Source organism: Tympanuchus pallidicinctus, unplaced genomic scaffold (assembly GCF_026119805.1).
Source record: "Tympanuchus pallidicinctus isolate F22 unplaced genomic scaffold, pur_lepc_1.0 scaffold19, whole genome shotgun sequence".
In the NCBI taxonomy this organism is placed as follows: Eukaryota; Metazoa; Chordata; class Aves; order Galliformes; family Phasianidae; genus Tympanuchus; species Tympanuchus pallidicinctus.
In genome coordinates, this window is record NW_026294710.1 from 856248 (window position 1) to 873334 (window position 17087).

The following is a 17087-nucleotide window of genomic DNA, read 5'->3' on the forward strand; positions in this document are numbered from 1 at the left end:
ATCTGGCAGCTCAAAATGTATCAGAGAACATTTTTTTTCTGTAATATACCTTTAAAAAGCTTTCAAACTTTCAACTGCTAAATTTGCCTTTTATCTCTGAAAGCAAAGTTGGCTGGTTTAATTCAGCGATTTTTTTAGCTTGCCAGTTGAAAATGGACTGTTTCCTCTTCTTAATTACCAATTAGCAATTCTTCCTGCATTCAGATCGCCTTGACACCTTCACATACTGCCACATGTCTCAGTTTAATCCATGCATCACTGAATACTAAGAATTGCAACCGTTTTGCTGAGGAGAATGAATCCAATGGTAGGCTTCTTCTTTGGATCTCAAAGGCTGCACAGAGACAGAGACCTGCTTGTTGAGAGGACTTGGACTCCATGGCGTTCAAGGGTCCCATCCAACTGAAATGGTTTCATGATTCTGTGATACAAGCATGAGTGGGACTGAATCATCAGAAAACAATAAACAGATCTGTAACAAGCCAACACAAAGGGTGCACCAACATTTTGCTTATATCACATCCCTGTTTTCTGGAGATTCTTTTCTTTTTCATTATAAACCTGGAAGTAATATATTAGTCTAGGCCAATAGGAAACTGTTGTCTTACTTTTCTATTCATTTATAAATGTAAAAAATGATAGTTGATTTCCATGTTGGTTTCAGGGCTGATCAAAGCAATGACACAGCACCATCTCACTACTGCAGAAACTGCTCTCTTCCCAGATTATATTTGAAAACAGCCTCCTAGGATCGTTTGCACATTCTGGCAGAGAACTGTTAACTTTGTTACATGCAACAGAAAATAACCACGTACTATTGAACTGTTAACAAAAAAGCTAAATTTCATGTTTTACATTTGTGCTATGGGTCCTTCCTACCAAAGGACTGATGGAAGGACTGGTGAGCACATCCTTTCATTCTCTGCTGGATTTTCAGTAAGCTGCCTGGTTGTGCTGCCCTGTCCTTGTCCCAGGGTCCAGTAGAAGCACAGGCAGCAGAAGAGGCCTCTTCCTCTGCCTGATGGATGGTCAGCCTGGAAGCAGAGGGGCTCTGCATCCCCTTACTCACAGATGGGCTTCTTGAGGCACGATCCCATGGTTCATTGGGACCCAAGCTTTTACGAAGCACAGCTTGCCAAAACTCGACTTAAAACTTCCTTGCGTTACATGGAATCCAGGTTGCTTAAATGCAGTGTGTTTCATTAAAATGATCCCCCTGGTAAAGCTTTTTCTTTTGCTCTGGAGGTTGTTGGTACAATCCTTGCAGGGCGCAGGCATTTCACCTTTATTAACAATTATTTGCTGTTGTTAATTCCAGATAGCAAGGAAAGAGAGCTGCTGTAGCAGTGATGCTTTTACACACAGCAGTCCCTTGGGAGCAGGTTTGCTGCTGGCTTGCAGTTTCTGCTTTTCCTGACTTTTCTTTAATCTTATTCTTTCCTTTCTATTCGTTATCCGCTTATTAACATGACATTAAGTGGGTTCTTAGTCGTGCTTTATTTAGCATAGAATTCTGCTACTATTTTGTTGGAGAGAATGGCTTTTTAGCTCAGACATTACCTTGAAGAATCTCAGTTATTTTACTTCCTTTCGGGGCAGATGGAAGGCATTTCGCCCAACCAGCGATGCCATGCCAGCTGTATGGAGCTGTTCTGTGCTTTCACTGACGTAACTGAATTTAATCATGTGCAGCTTGCTAAATGCTATCATGTGATAAAATACCATGGCAGAATTTGGCATGAGCCATGAGAACCTCTTATTAGGCAGAATAATTGCAGTCACATTTGCTCTGAATTACACTAGAAATTAATTTAACGCACCATTGCTTGCAAAACACGTAGGATGACAAAAATAGTCCAAACTGCCCACAAGGGCTCCTGAATTGTTTCTGAAAATTGTCTTAACTCTTGTGCTTCCTTCCTTAGCACCCTAAAAATACACTGGGCGAAAAGAAAAGTACTAGTATTCATTTTATTCATGTTAGTACTCTATTATGAATTGTGGAGGTTGGCGGCCCTGCATGTGGCAGGGGGTTGGAGATTCATGACCCCTTCTAACCCTGGCCATTCTGCGATTCTGCGAAAAGACCACAGATCATCCAAATTAAAAGAAACTGCTAGAAAATGTGTGTATTTTTGTGTTGAATGTAATCATCGACTGTGCGTCTCACTGTTCAGACTGTATGCAGAATGGCTGTACTTTGTCACATTGCACTGATTAAATGTGTATGTGATTGTTTTGGGGTTAGAAAGTGAAGGTGAACGGGTGACATGTAAGACAGGAACAAGTAGGCTCGAAGTAGAAATCTGTTGTAGAGAGGCAGTTGATAAGCTGAATTGGGGAGGAATTATTGCAAGTGTGGAGGTGTGCTATGTTAAATGATCTTGGGGAGATTGGAGAAAAGCCCTAAAAAAAAGCTGTGGTTCACGGATGGTAAGTAGAAGGCTCGATGTGAAGGTGAGAATTACCACGGGTTCAGAGTGGGAGGCAAGAGGCGGTGCAGCAGTTGTGTGAACTGCTGGGACTCGGGCCCACACAGCCCTGCTGCAGCTCTCAGCGTGCGGCATGGAGGGAGCAGCCCTTATCTGTAAGAGGGGCAACAGCACGGCTGTAGCACTGAGCCACAGTGAGGCCGCCGAGTGCAGGGACGCAGCTGGGATGGTGCATGAGAGGAAAACGGGGGGCTGCTAAGAGAGAAGAGCTGAGTGAGTAGGGCCAGAAAATGAGATTTGAGACAAGGTGGGAGGTGAGTTATTCGCTCTGGACAAGGAGGATGCAACACTTGTTAGCAATCCAAAAGCAGTAAGCTGTCTTTCCTGTATGTTTTGAACAGAAATAATGAAAGGCTGGAATTTAGTCCCTTGTGAATTGTCAAGTCTCCAATCTGGAAAGGTTTTAAGAGTGGATTAGACAAGTATTGTTTAAAGTGGAGGAACTACAGTTGATTCTGCCGTAAAGCCTAAGGGCTGGACTGGATGAGCTCTTAAGGGCCGTTCCAGCTCTGTGCTCTGATTCCCTTCTACAGCAAAACATTTTCATAGTGTTCATTATTGTCATCACAAATGCAGCTGACCGAGAACGGATCATTGCAGCAGTGCTGTCAGGCAAATTGAGTGACAGTTTGTGTACTTAGTATGAACACACTGCCAGGAGTTCTTTTCCAGCATGCGAAGTTAAAGAAGTTAGAGTAAATAACGATATCTGCATATTTAGACATGGATTAATCAGTATTTGAGATTGTCAGGGGTGGTAGAGGAGGGTCCTGTGCACCCAGCCATCTGGAGGAGAATACTGAAGCTCCCTGGAGATGTTGCTTTGTGCAATAGCTGATGCTCATACCTTACCTTCAAGAGCTCTAGACAGAAAACATGTGGAGGGTGAAAGGCAAAACATAAACACTGAGCAGGAAAGATGTAGTAAAGCTGGCCCAGGCACGGCGTGAGCTGACTGCGAGATCCAGACAGCGAGGGCTGCGTTGTTCAAACAGGAAATCAGAGGAACGTTTCCCCTTCAAAGCCTGGAAGCTGAGAAGTGCTATCAACTAATTGTTACGCTGTGCTGGAGCTGGGGGGATAATAAGGAGAAATCTGTCCCCTAGCTGCTGTGTTGCCGTTCCCATAGGAAGAGCTGCAGAGTGCATTCCCTCAGAGATCCTTCACCAGTGCTCTGCCTGCTCTCCTCTGTGCAACAGGACCATGGCTGAACCATCGGTCTGCTCTCTTTGGAAGCTTGAAAGAGGCAATCAGTGGTTCAGCCCTGAGGAAAGGAGCTTTATCTACCAGCTGGGCTGATGAATCTCCTCATCAAAGCCAGATCTGTGATTAGGAAGTAAACAGATACAGCAATAATAGACGCCCTAACAAAGCTGTACTTGTCATGTGAGCTGTGCAAGGGAAACAGCAGCTTCCAACTGATGCTTTTTGAAGATTCTTAATAGCGTTCTGTTGAAGAAAAACTCAGCAAGGCAAAACCAGCATCACTGTTAGTCTTTGGTTTCTTTGTGGCCAAGGAAGGTCTAACAGTGGTGTTCCTCGTGGGGTAAGGGATCTGCTATGGTTCCTTGTCTGAACTGTGTGGTTTCTGTGTCTTGGTGATGGACTGCTCATTTGTGCTGTAGTTCTAAAATACTGTATCAACATCACTACACATTGATGTATGCTGGATACACCCCAGAGATATGTTATATTCCCACTACTGCTGCCTGTGTCCACCTTTTCCCTGCTCTGCCCCATTTCTCCAAGCCTGGGCCATGCTGCCATGTTCAGATGGAATGCTGCCAGCCCCTTTTGCTTCCTCCCACCGACAGAGGAGAGGTGGTGGGTGAGAGCTCTGATCTCCACAAGCCCTCACTGTGGCAATGGGTGAGATCTGCATGGCGGTGGAGGATCCACGGTTCAGAAGGAGCAAGGAGTCAGGAGGTCTGCTTTACCCACTGCTGGCCGTGGAGTCCCCACATAGGGACTGATGTGATGAGAATGTGATGAATATTTAAGGAGCCCACCTTTCATGCCTGTCCAGGTCCCTCTGGATGGCATCAACATCTCTTCTTTCTGTTGTATCAGCTGCACCACTCAGCTTGGTGCTGTCTGCAAACTGCTGAGGCTGCACTCAGTCCTGCTGTCTGTGTCATTGATAAAGATGTTGAAGAGAACCAGTCCCAGGATGGACCCCTGGGGGACACCACTCGTGACTGACCTCCCCCTGGCCTGAGCCATAACCATAACCCACAGTCAGAAAGATTTTTTAAAAATACGAATTAATTTAGAAGATTCAGAAGATGTGTTCAAACCCAGTTGCAGCAAATTATTATAATGATCTACTAATAACTTCAAATACATGAAAAGCCCAATGCATTAGATGGCAAATACTGTCTTTTTCTGTCTGCCTAGAAGTTCACACTGAGAAATGTCTGTTTTCAAAAAGGCTTTATTACTTGCAGCTAGTTTTGCTTTTAGAGATGTGAATATAAATAATAAATGATCTTTCCTCCTAATGACTTGCTTTTACTGCTTTGACTAACATTTGCTCTGTCTTAAAGTTTCTCTTTTCTTCCTCTTGGGAATGAGCATAACTCCATCACTGAAGTATTTAAATTCAACACCACAGCGATTGCTGTTGTCATTATTTTGTACCCCAGGGACCTTACAGAATCCTTCAATGCCATGCTGCCAATGGCATTGTTTCTCCCTTTGGCCGAACCTCCAGGATGATGACAGCGTTCCCTCAGTGCCTTCAGGCCTCAGTGGCACCTGATATTTGATTAAACAGGGGAAAACTTCTTGGCAGAGATGTCAGAGTTGACTACTTGTCATGAATGTAGGAATGAGCATCTGGAGACACAGGGAGAGCTTCTGGAAGGGTACACCTGAAGCAGGCTTCATGGTGAAGGATACAGCTCCTGCTGCTTCACCAGTGAGGGACGTGTAGAACACACTGAGCGAGCCTGAAACCAACTGGGTTTACCAACAGGAGTGCTTCAAGAGTAGCTAGAGTAACAAGTGCATTATTTTGCAATTGCTTATTTGCTTATCACATTAAATAATCCTACGTTGTTCTTAAGACTCAGCAATCAAATGAATCAAAACCACAATCTTTTGTAGCTCCCACTTACCAAAATTAAATATTGTCACCCAATCCTGAGTCCTGTTAAATGCAGCATGGCACCTGAGAAGTCACAGATGTGGGGTTGCTTCCCCAAGGACTGTGTGTGTGTGTGTGGAAGCATGCACGTGCACAGCATTCATGCCCTTTGCGAGTGACCTCCCAGGATGCTTCATAATGAGAATCCAACTGGGAGGTTTTTTTGAGATGCCACAAGGGATGCAGCTATTCTCCTTCCCTTGCATGGCGAGAGTTTTGCCACCTCCCAGCTCAGCTGATGCTTTTGTTATCTGAGCTGGACGCAATGGAGATGAGCTATCAGGCGTTGTCTCTGTGCTGGTAATCCTGCATCCTGCCCATCCAGCGGCCCCACATGTTAAATCTGAGGGGTCATAAATGAAGGCCACACGATAACGATGTGGTTTAGAGAGGAAAGGACCTTTGGAGGTTACTCATGCCTCATTTTCTTAGCACAGTACCAGCTTCTGTTACATCAGGCTTCTTGGGGCCTATTCCTTGCTCTGTCTATAAGGATGGAGATACCATAACCTCTCTGCATGTCTGTTTTTTATTACTCCTGTGAAGTCCTCCCAACCTTAATATCTAATTAGCACTCTGTGGTTGAACTTGAGTCTGTTGCTCTCCATCTTTGAGCTCTTCACAAGCCTCACCTTGAGGATACCCTGGGAAGAGAAGCAGTTGTGATATTTTCTGGTGGAAAAACTGAAAACTACAGAAGCACAGCTGTTTGTTCCCTTCTACGCTTGGACCCTCAAATCCATGGGACCAAAATACACAGTGAAGCCAGCAGAGTTTCATTTGCATCCACCAGCAGCTGGAGAGCTTGAGCAATGTGCCGATGTAGTGCTGTTATTTCATTCAGTCACCAACACAGTTTATGGAAATTACAGAGAACTGGAGGCTTGTTACAGGGAGGCTGCTGACAGGCTAACTGGACTCCTGGAAAGTGTGTTATTCTCCACTGACTGCGTCTCTGTATTGCTACTGTAGTGAACCTCATTGAGGAAGCCAAGAGCAGGAATTACCCTGTACCTACAGCTTTCATTTGCACTGCAGAGAAGAAGAGGACGTGTCTGCTTCAGCCACCTGTTTCTAATTAGCTGCATCCTGAATGCGGTGTAGTCGTGCTTCTGCCTACAGGGTGCCTCACTGCTGCTGCTGAGGAAGATGGAGTCTCTTCTTCAGACTTCAGAGCTGTGTTTTAAGCAAGAGGAGCAGCGAGGAGGCAGGCTCTGTCACGTGTTACATTTCTTACCAACTCAAAATTGCTTCTGAGAATCACTGCCCTACTTGGCATGTCTCCTCAGCATTTCTTCTAACAGATTAGCTGTTCAGAGGGCAGATACTGCAAGTCGAATTTTTGGCACACTTCTATTTGAAGTTTTAACCCCGTGGTGTTTCTTATGCAGGAATTCCCTCCTTACCGCAGGATGAAAATTTTTTCCAAGTCTTATTCTTAAACCTGAAGCCACTCGATCAAATCCCTGTCTCAGAAATAGACCATGATATTGTTAGTTGAGAAGTGACATTTCATTTAATTCAGTAATTCTGATAGAGGAAGAGAGGAGCAGAAAATCGTTTGTTCTGTAGGTTAGGGTAGAAGTTTTTCACGTCTGGGAATCATGCGCTGAGCGCTGCCAAGTGTTCTCATTTTATCAGGTAGTTACTGTTGTTTTGGTGAAATGCAGCTGATGAAATGCACAGCTTGGCTTCTTGTGCAAAGGGAGCCCTTCTGAGGGAGCGGGAACTCCTGCAGCATGAGTAACTGATTAGTGCCGGATTGCAAGAACTCGTAAAATGATTTGGAGTTGGTTGAAGAAGTAAGAAATAAAATAAGAAACTAAAATGAATTGCAGATGTGTGTTGTAGATTTTAAACTGGGAATCCTAAAACCACTTGCCTAAGTTGAACCACATTAAGGACTTGAGAAACACCAGGTCCATGGGAATCCTGCGCTTGTTGGCATGGTGTCCAGAAGCCTCTGTTTTTCAGGCTAGACACCACATTTTCAGCTAGAGACTATTTGGGTTCCAAGCAGATTTTTTTCATTTCGTTTTAAGCTAAATTAAAAAAAAAAAAAAAAAAAAAAAAAGCATCCAGCAGCCAGGAGAATATTTGGCTTTTCTTTCTGTACCAGCTGTTTTCATTCTCGGAAACTCGTTTTAGCTCCTGGTGTGTTTCTTCAATTTGTAGCTCATGACTCGCAGGAGCAGATGATTCGCTGCTGAGTGCACCGCGGCCCGGGGCGGCCTGTGGGAACCGGGAGGCGAGCAGCTCGCCCTGCATTCCTAGAAAGAAGGAGCTCCGGGCGAAGGTCACTGCATGGCTGCTGTGGCGGGGAAGCCGGCTCCATCCCACAGCTCCATCCCGCCCTGCTGCCCTGCCCTCGGGTATGGCCGGCTCTCTCCTCGCAGCTCCAGGCCCGCAGGTTGGCCGCACGCCGGTGGCAGTGCTCCTCATCTCGGCCGTTTTCCACCTTTCCTGCCTGTTCTCCCAGCAGCCGCTTTGATCTGCCCCATTGCAGACCCACGTGGAGGAGCAGCGTGGCCTCATGCTGCTCACGGCGTTGGTATTCTTTTGTTTGTTTGGCGTAAGAACGAAGAAGAAAAAGGTTGTGCTTGAGCATAACGTGTGTGGCCTTGGCCTTGCTCGTGGCCTTGGCCGTGTCAGCCCGCGTCCCCTCCGAGCAGCTGACGTTCCAGTTCTGCTCTTTCATCTCAGCCCTCTGCCCTCCCTGCAGCGCTGAGATGTCAGAGCGTGCCGTGCTTTGTCGTGGCTGCAGTTTTCGGTGCGGTGAGAGTGCTTGTGCGCTCAGCTCGCGCCGATGCAGGTCTGCCGTGGGCCGGCAGTGTGTGCGAGGAGCCAGGGCTTGCAGCTGCAGGGGAACTGGCCGGGTTTGTCTGCTGAAGAATTATTTTCTACAGACATTGCTTTTTCTGCGCACTTAATTTATGGTGCGGTATGGTAAAAACATTACTTAGATTTCAAATACAAGTAGCCTAAAATGAGGAAATGCCAGAGTTAAGGATGCCTGCACAACACCAACCTACCGCAATGTGGGTGTGAATTATGGCAGTCTTTAATTACATGACCACATACTGACTTTTCTTATTTTCTTTCCAGAGAACTGTTGCTCTTCACAGCACTGGAGGGATGTGCTCCGGAGCACACAGCTAAGCAAGCGCTTGTCTGCCAGGCGCCCGCAGCTGGACGGGCAGCCATGCAGCGCTGCAGGAAGCACTGCATTCCTACAGAGCCCCAGTTGCTATTTTTATTTCTTCCATAGAGGTCTTGCACAGAGGCAGATATACTCAAGCTAAGGACAATTGAGAACAGTTGTTCAGACTATCATTAAAATTTCAGTAATGGAGGGGAGCTTATAAACAGGAGGGAGAATGACTTTTTGCATGGTCAGAAGGAATGGCTGGCTTTAAACTAAAAGAGAGAAGGGTGAGGTTGTATATTAAGAGGAAATCCTTTCCTCAGAGGCGGTGAGGCCCCAGCACTGTTGCCCAGAGCTGTGGGTGCCCATCCCTGGAGGTGCCCCACGGATGGGCCCTGGGCATCCTGAGCTGGAGGGCAGCCAGTCTATGGCAGGGGGGGGCTGGGGGCTGTGAGAGCCCTTCAACCCAACTGTGCTGCGATCTCCGACACAAAAAGGGATGGGATATGTGGAAGTAGCAGCTGTAGGAGCAGGATGCTGTGGGGGAGTGGGAAGAGAGGTGATGGTAGAATCCCCTTTTAGAAGGAAAGAGCCAGGTCTGTAGTTTATAACCTGCAGGATATGGTCATCTGAGAGAGGAATACATTTTAGTGACACAAAATGTTGCTTTCTGTCTAAAATCTCATATTTTTTTCTACAGTACTGGTTGGGTAGTTTAATAAAATGAGACTTATTGACAAACCTGTTGCTGGAACGGCTGCCCAGAGAGGCTGTGATGCCCCGTCCATCCCTGGAGGTGTGCAAGGCCAGGTTGGATGGGGCCCTGGGCAGCCTGGGCTGCTATGAAATGTGGAGGTTGGTGGCCCTGTGTGTGGCAGGGGGTTGGAGCTTCGTGATCCTTGAGGTCCCTTCCAACCCAACCCAAGCCATTCTATAATTCTATGATTCTATGAAACCTAGAGTAACGTAGGTAAAATGGTACCACTTAGTCTATATATATATATTTTTTTACTTTTTAAAGCATTTAGCTTGAGCACACAAGTTCCTGAGATCTCATGGTGTGTTCCTCACCATGGTGCTGCTTTGTTTCCTACATTTCAGTTCACCACCTGAAAAATAAAGGTAGCACTGCCTGGTACACTTTGCTCCTCACCTCATGGCTTCCAACCTCAGTACCTCTGTCTGCTTTTGTTCATCACCCTCTGTTCTGTGGGGGTTCAGCTCTCCCCGGAGAATCCAGCGCTGGTCTCTGAGGTAGGAGATGCTGGTTGTCTCATGGGCTGGAAGCTCCTTGGAATTCTTCTACTTTTGATATTCCCACTAGAATTGGAGTTAGCGTAGCGTTGTTAACTACTGTACCACAGCTAATTTGGGTTTTGTTATACTGTATTTATGCTGTGCTTCTCTATTGCTTAAAATTAAATGTAAGAACAAAAGAATGAACAGAGGCAGGCTTTGAGGAGAACTGTCTGTTTTCAGAATCTTTGGCAGCAGATATACTTTGATAGGTTTTAAATTGCCTTCATCCCCTCGTGCCAGCACAGTGCAGGGTGTTGGGCTCACGGCATGCTGAGGCTGCTATGCAGAATTTAAAAAACTCTGTACATCTAACAAATAAAAATGAGAGAATAATGTACTTCTAACAGAGAAAATGCAATTGGGTGTTGATTTTAAGGCTCCTACAATTGTTGCAAAAACTCCACTAGCTGCTGCAAAAACTGATTTCTTATTGGTATTTTTACGTACTGTTGGATTTGGGATGGTTAATCACTTTGCAGGGTGAGGACATGGATGATTCCCGAATACCTTTACAGCATGTCTGTTGCATTCTGTTTTCCAGGAGATCCCTGTGCTCTGTAGTGAATCCCACAGGACTGGAAGGGGGGAGGACCTCTTGGATGAATAGCAGATTGTTGTAATCTTTTAATTTCAAATTCTCTTCTGTCCAAAACATGTTCAAAACTGAGGCTTGGGCAGCTTGGGAAAAAAAAGAAAAAGAAAAAGATGAGAATTTACTTTTAACTTTCATCTTACTAAGGCCAGTTGTTGTTTTAATTATCCATTGTTACTGTTTGTGACCTTCCACTAGGACTGTTCAGTGTGAGTTTAGAAGGATTCCTGCTTTCATGTGAGGAGGGTGTGACTGTGAGGAAGTTTTTCCAGTTGGGTGGAACGACTTATCTTTCTTGTGCTTCTTGTGGACGATCCTCTGCAGTTGAATGCTGCAGGATCTCTTACTGAATTGTTTATCCAAAAGAGTAATTTGTATTTGGGAGACTGGATCCTACGTTCCCCTAAAAGCACCAGGGGATTCTTTGGCTGGGGGGGAAATGCTGGCAGGAAAAAGGCACTGTCAGTACCCTCTCCTTCCGCGTACAGGGAAAGGAGGGAGAGCTTGGAGGTGAGGAACTGGGCAAACCCACGCTGTGCAGAGAAGCTGCCCTGTGCAATCCACATCTTCAATGTTTGGATTGTGCAATGTAGCCACGAGGCAGTAACTGAACGCCCTTCAATGAATGGAGTATGAAAACTGTCCTCGTGTAATTTGTAGCTGGTGTATTTCTGTTTTGTGTCTTGAGGAGTTAAATTCCCGTGTGATGGAGTCAGGGTTTTGAAGCAATGTTGGAAAGCAGGCGCTGCCAAATTGGATTCCCTGGCTTTTGCAATTGGCGGCCCTACTGCGTTATCCGTAACAAACGGACGGCTCAGATGCTTTATGTTTGTAGAGCTAATTTCCTAATCTAAGTGCCAATTTAAGAGCTCTGGTTTAATGTTTCTTCTCTCAGTGACCATGTTGTATTGAGGGATTGAGTTTCAGATCAGAGCCTTCCTACATCTTGCTACACAGTCCTTTGCTCTCTGAACTTTCTAAACGTGAAGGAAGGCGATTTGAACGCTCCTGTTGCACACAGATTATGCGGAATACACTGGAGGTTAGAACTCGTTAAGTCTGACTGAGCAGTCAGTCTAATGCCAATATCTACTGGGTGCATTCTTAAATTTGTCTAACATACTGGGTTGGATTTGCAGCATGTTCTATAAGAGGAGCTACACAGATGGGTATTTATATGTTCTGTGCACCTGAGTTTGCATTTAGTTTGTCAATTCTAAGAACCTATCAGTCTTTAAACCGAGCTACAGTCTTATGTTTTACATCCGTGCAGTGTATTTCAGTGATTTGTTTGGAGCAGGAAAGAAGTGAAATCACCAAAGGGTTGGCCCAAGATCTCAGTGCAATTACCAGATATACGGGTTAGATGTGTGTGTAGCAGTGTCAAGTAAAATAGATGAATATATATTAGGAAAAAAAAAAAAGTTTCCTAATGGCGATGAAGACTTTTGAAGTTGGAAGCTACAGAAACCAGTGTATCATTTCAGAACATGCACATTTGGGAACAGGTTTGTGTTCCAGTTTCTTAAAACCATCACCTCTTGTTTTAATCAGTAACACTCCTGTTGAAAACACGCTGAACCTCCTGAGGGGAAAACAAGTGAATAATGTCCCACTTTTCATTAGACTCTAATTAGTTTTGCAGTTATGAGCTATAAATCAAAAAAAGGTAAGCAAAAGCAGCAGTTCCCAAAGCAGAGGGCTGTGCAGGCTCCTGCTAATGGCCGTCTGGCTCCTTATGCCTTATGTCGGTCAGAGGCTGGAATTCAGCAGGGCATGGTGAGCTTTTCAGCCTTGTGTGGTTAGTATAGATAGCAGCAGGAAAATCCTCCTGTGAGCATACCTGTTTGAAAGTGGTTTCTGATTTGCATGGATTTGAAGGGATGGGAAATGTGCTCAGCAGAGCTTTCTCAGAGGCTGCGCTCACAGGGTATTTGAGCACGCTTCACTTGGCCCGAAGAAGATGCATTTTTCAAGAACTTCTGCTGTGATTGTGAAAAACATTTTTAAAAAGAGAGCTTAATTGAAACTTCTGCTCTCGGATGTGTTTTGCAATGCAGCAATTTTAATTTTAGAGAAATATGGACATTGTGAAACTGCAGAGATCTGAAAGTGGGCACGAAAAGAAAGGAAACTTACAATGCATTCCCTTCACACACGGCTTGTGCAAACTTATGGTAAACCAGACAGTGGCGGAACGGTTCATGGCTTAGGGCTCAAACAGAACTGGGGGAAGCAAAGATGGGGAATGTGCTTCTTTCTGTGCAGTATCTCCAGCAGTGTGGGGAAGATCTGCAGTGATAGATGAGATTTCTCCCCGAAGCTGACGTGATGCTCTGCTCCTTCCCACCCCTCTGTTTCAGGGGATCAGAAGATCCCTTTCCCTGGCCAGGGGGGCTCGGGGCTGTCAGGAAATGCTCCCCTTGCACCGATGCTGTGCTGTGTTCTGCTTGTCAGCTGGATCCAGCTGAGAAAATACCTTTTGTTGGCTGCTCCTTTATGCACACACACAGGACCCACGCAGGCTGCAGTGAACTGGGGAGGGTTTTCATTCCTGAGGCCTTCAGGACAAAGCTAGGCTGGTTTTGTGTTTGTGGTTGTGGCTGCTTAAGCATGCAGCTTTTATTATAAATAGAGCAGATAGCATACGGCAGTTCAAGGGGAGGAAAATGTCTCTAGCTGAACCGAATTGTATGGAAAACCAATTCTTCTTTTCAGCATTAGAACAAAGACTATTGCTTTGCACTGCGTAACGCTGAGATGTGCAATTTCTAACAGAGGTACTGTCTTACAGAAACAAACTCATCTGAACAGATTTAATAGCTGAGATTGGAGGGCGCATGCAAGTCTGTTCAAAATCTGTTGTAATTTGACATGTGCTTTGATTTCCTGCCAGCCCGAAAATGTAGGTCAGGAAAAACAGGTACTTGTTTCTACAACTGTGTGATTGCTGTGGTGCAGCTTGCAGAAGACTCTCCTTTTTTAAAAAAGATTTGCATGGGTACATAAATCTTTGCACTTAGAGAAGGAAATTGGTATTTTGTTGTTTTGTTTTTATTTTTTTTTTCCAGAAGGGCTTCATTCTTTCCACAATATGTGTGTGGAAATCTGAACGCTCTGCTACTTGGAAAGCAGAGGAAAAGAAAGCAGAGTGCTCACCAGGGTAAAATGCCTGGTGTTTATGGGAGCAGCACAGGCTACACTGAGAAGCATTCCGAGCCTTTCCCTGCCACATTCCCTGCGATGCCATGTGGCCTCTAGGCCACTATTGCCATGGGTATGGTTTAAAACTTGGCTGCAGCAAGGAGGTGGTGAGGGAACGTGAGGGAAGGAGGAAAGAAAAAGACAAAAAAGGGAAGGGTAGAAAAAAAAGAGACATAGAGCTTTGGTTGTTTGTTACAGATACATAAATGTTTGCAATTTTACTAGGATAACATCATTTTGGCTTTTGTTTTATATACTTCATTTGGGATGTCTCCTTTACACTTGCTGAGTTTAACTTGGATTGAGATGAGGAACTGAGCGTGGGTCTGTAATATCTCCCTTGGTCTTAGATTAGAAATAAAAATAGAGCAATTTCACTTTTTTTTTCCTGTTCTGGTCTAGATGAGCGCAAAGAGAAGCAGCCCTTCTGCTGTGCTGCTCTCCTGGACTTTGCTCTGCTGCGCAGAAGTCACCGGGGCACTGCCTGCGTTCCTGCTGCATGTTCTGCAGAGCAGATTTCTCCCATCCAGGCTGCCCCAGAGCCAGGCTGCTCGGGACAGGAAGAGCATCATTCCTCTTGTGTTCCTTTGCTAGCAGAGGGTTTGGTAATAGGTTATCAATGATGCTAAAAATGAGTGGTCTGCAAGGGACTTTGAGCTTTCCTTTGATGGGCACTGAAAGGTTTTCATGTCTGGGTAGAATCTAGCTTTTCCATACCACCACACCGTTCCCTTCTACTCCTCAGCTCTCCTACAAAAACATCCATTTCCTTGTCTCACGGTGGCACCCTGGCACCAGGTGGGCCCATGGCTAGCACGGACCACGGGCTGCAGTGCCATGAGCACCGATGTCCCAGGGCTGTGTGCCACGGCCCTGCGTGGCTGCCAAGGATGGTTCAGCAATTCCTGTAGCTTTTGTCATGACGGTCCGTGGGGATGCTGGAGGTGTTGGGGCCTTTTGCAGGAGTTTGCAGGAGGAGGCGCCAGGTGTGCCGTGAGAGGGAGGTGCTGGCACACCTCTGGGGTGCTGCCAATGAGACCAAGGCTGTCCTCGTTCCGCATGACAAAACATTTGGCCTCTTGCTCACGATCCGCGTGTGCGCGCAGGGTGACGCTGGACAGGCTGTCCCTGCCATCGCCGCTGCTTATCCCCAGAAGCACAGCTTCAGGTCTGTAACGGACAGCCAGCAGCGCTGCGGCCGTCACTGCGCAGATGTACGCGAGGTCCGATGCCATCTGATAAAAGCTGCATCGTTTGCAAGCTCTTTCTGCCTTGGTGCTGAAGTCAAAAGGGGCTGCTGGAAATGCTTTCAGTTTAGCATCTTTCGCAGATTGTAGATCGATACAGTTGTAATTGTCAATTCTATCCAGGAATGGCTTCTGCCTCCCTGCTAATTGTTTGCTCGGCCCTTCGGAGGCCCAGGGACTCGTCAGATTGGCTGTGACTGCGTGTGAGGCGTCCCTGTGCGCGGCGTGGCTTCGGATGCTGTGTGCAGCGCTGTGAGCGGGGCAGGGTGACAGATGAGCGGAGCTTCCCAGGCAGCCGGGGGAGAAAAAGAGGAGAAAGGCAGATTATCCCATTGTGTTTGCAGGGCATCGGTCGCACAGACAGCGACCATCCTCTTTGACAAGAGGATTGTTTAATTAGTTAAGGGTTTGATAAAGAGATGACTGAGCACGCAGCACTCTGAAGGCATCTGCCTGTTTAGTACAGCAGGCATGTCCTCCGAGCTCAGTGCCTTTCCTCCTGGGGGACCTCTGGGGGTCTCCAGCAGCTCTGTTACAAATCTCAGAGCTGCTTACTGTGAGCATAATAAATTGAGTTTCTGTTATCTGAGAAACAAATTATAATTCAGCTGCTGGTAAACTAGTTCTGACCATTCAGAGCGAGGAGAGTTGTACTCGGAAGGCATGCTTTTAATGTATCATGTGTTCTGGTATCCTCACGCCTCTTATCTTTCCAGCTTTTCCATGTATGCTTTGTCCTTATTTTCAATTTGTTGCAGGCATCACCAGTTTAGATTCCCTCCCACAGACTCTGAACTGCAGCACAATGGGAATCTGTGTAAACAGATGACCATTTATTTTGCATAGGAAAGAGGGTGTGAGTCAGTGGCACCTAGAGTAAATGTTACTGTGGTCGTAAGTGCAGTGTTACACCATCTCTGCCATGCTCCTGAACTTGACCATAAAATCTAATTTGAAATACAGAAACAACAGAGCAAATACTTTTGATCTATTAGCTTGAGTCGTCAGGTCATGGCCAGAGATGGTTGGTATCCAGCCTTCCAAGTCCACCAGGGATTGTGCATCAGCACTGACCGTGCTGCACTGGGACAAAACGCCACTGTGTGTGCAGTTACTGATTGCTATGTGTGCAGTTACTGCTCCCCTTTGTCTGCTCAGGGTGACAACTGGGGAGGCTGTGCTGAGTGTCAGCGTCCTTCCTCCTCTGGGCTGGGAGTGACAATGTGTCCGTGTTGCGGAGGGGCAGAGCCACAACAAAGCTGCAGGTGCGGATGGAAGCATAGGTCAGATAGGCTGCAGTCTCACACCATGGTTGTTTTCTCAGTGCTCCTGTCTCAAAATGGCTGGGCTGCGAGTGTGCCCCAGCCCTCAGTGCATGAACTCTTACAGCCTTTCTGAGGCTTAATTAATATGTGTGGATGTGAATGCAGCCTGATCCTTAGAAGAGCCTTTCTGGAGGCAAGCACTGCCATGCTTCCAGGGACCTTTCAGTGCTTGATGCTGAGCACAGCAGCACACACAGCAGAGCACTTACAGAACTTTTGCAGCCCAGAGCCAGTGCCTCGCTTGCTACTTTTCTGTTAGAGCTCTGCAGGAAGATGCAGTTCTCTTAAAAGATGTTATTCCTCCCAGCAGGTATCAAGCAGTGCCGTGTTGCCATTGATGAGCAGCTGCCCTCCTCCTGTAGCACCCCTAGCTCAGGCCACTGCTGACCCAGCTGTGTGTGCCTCTGTCTTCCATCAGCTCTTGGGTGACAGAGGTGGGGGAAGGACCTCTGGAGAAAGCCCAGCCTGAGCATCTCACCAGCACTGGTGGCTGCTTTGTGCTTTCTGCTTGATCATCACTATCCAGTTTCCCTTCGGTTTGAGCTGTGCCAACCTTACCAACGACAGCTCGGACAAATGGTACTGCTTCAGCATTTGAAGTGATTAATAACTGTTAGGAGTTTGCAGTTTTCTAT

General features: G+C 46.3%; 2 protein-coding genes across 12 annotated transcripts in view; one reads left to right on the plus strand and one right to left on the minus strand.

The window, feature by feature from the left end:
* The window catches only part of NDOR1 (NADPH dependent diflavin oxidoreductase 1), a 235727-nt gene that overhangs the window by 89214 nt on the left and 129426 nt on the right, over positions 1-17087 (minus strand). The gene's annotated exons all lie outside the window — the stretch shown is intronic.
* The window catches only part of EXD3 (exonuclease 3'-5' domain containing 3), a 243553-nt gene that overhangs the window by 27084 nt on the left and 199382 nt on the right, over positions 1-17087 (plus strand). Inside the window, exon 1 of one of the 11 annotated variants that reach the window (XM_052681281.1) lies at positions 9851-10039. The exons of the other annotated variants lie outside the window; for them this stretch is intronic. The gene's annotated coding sequence lies outside the window, so the exon portion shown is untranslated. Of the gene's footprint in view, positions 1-9850; positions 10040-17087 lie in introns of those variants that run through there. 11 annotated transcript variants of the gene reach the window in all.